This window comes from Danio aesculapii, chromosome 7 (assembly GCF_903798145.1).
Source record: "Danio aesculapii chromosome 7, fDanAes4.1, whole genome shotgun sequence".
Taxonomy (NCBI): Eukaryota; Metazoa; Chordata; class Actinopteri; order Cypriniformes; family Danionidae; genus Danio; species Danio aesculapii.
In genome coordinates this window covers 1,585,325-1,586,707 of record NC_079441.1, presented here as the reverse complement: position 1 = coordinate 1,586,707, position 1,383 = coordinate 1,585,325, and positions in this window count along the sequence as shown.

The window sequence follows — 1,383 nt, the reverse complement described above, 5'->3', positions numbered from 1 at the left end:
ATTCATTTTCCTTCGGCTTAATCCCTTTCAGGGGCCGCCACAGCTGAATGAACTGCCAATTATTACCGCGTTTCACACAGCGGATGCCCTTACAGCTGTAACCCAGTACTGGGAAACACCACACACACACACACTACAGCCAATTTAGCTCATCAATTCCAACAGTATGAAGCTGCAGGCCCGGAGACCCAACCGCACGCTCACACGGCTAGACCTGCACTTCCAGACCTTCCAGTGCCACCTGCTGTTTAAAAGATCGACTAACCTGAATTCAGCTGCTTCTAAATTGTAATTTAAACTATATTTTCTACTATAAAATATTATGCTATGATTGAATACATAATTATATAAAATATTAAACATACTAGATTTGATTTAATGCATTAATTCTATTGTATTTGTTTTATCTGTATTTGTAAATAGATATTGTTCAGTTACTTCAGTATTTTCAGACATTTGTTGTTGTTTTTTTTAATCATTAAGGATTTATCACTGTTTCATATTGAGTTGAGGGAATGAATTTTATCTTCATTTACAATACATTTCGTCACATACAATAAACTATAGTACTCTGGGTAATTTTCTCACAACAAACTTTATTTTTGTGTACTTTATCATGAGGTCCTACAAGTCAAGTTGTAAACAATGCCGAGAAAAATGGTGAAAAATAATATTTTTTTACGTAGGAAATAACATCAAATAAAATAAATGCTTTACATTCTTGTTAGGGAGACTTTTCATTTCTGAAAATATCTGCAGTCTTTGGTGCACTGTGTTAGTGTTGGCAGAGAGCCCCTTTTTAAATTGTAATATCCATCTGGGAAAAAACACACACCACAAGCAAATTATTTTTGATTTAACCTAAGAGATCTCATATTGTAAATTCTATGCAGAATAACAATAATATTGCCAAAAAACGTATTTGTAATCATTACAGAATGTAATAATAACTGATAAACTGTTATTGTGTTACTTTGGTAGCACTTTCAGATAGATAATACAGTATTATGTACAGTAGACCTACATAGCACAAAAATATGTTACAAATACTAACTGCGTTATATATTAAACATTTTATTTTAACATTTTTACCTTTAAGTTTTTTATTTTGCCAGAAAACATTGCTAGAAAATTGTCCCAGAATGGTACAATAATACATAAAATAAGAGCAAGCTGTAAATATCATACAATAATGCTCTTTTGACACTAATTTTGATCAAATCAAACACTGAAATAATTGTTTGTTAGTGTAATATTTTACACCACATTGATTTATGCCATAAAACCTGGTATTTTTCAGGAATCGCTTTAATAATCAATAACCTTACTGGCGTTTCTGATGTTGCTACTTGCTAGAAAGTGCTGGTCTGAGCGTGCAGTTGG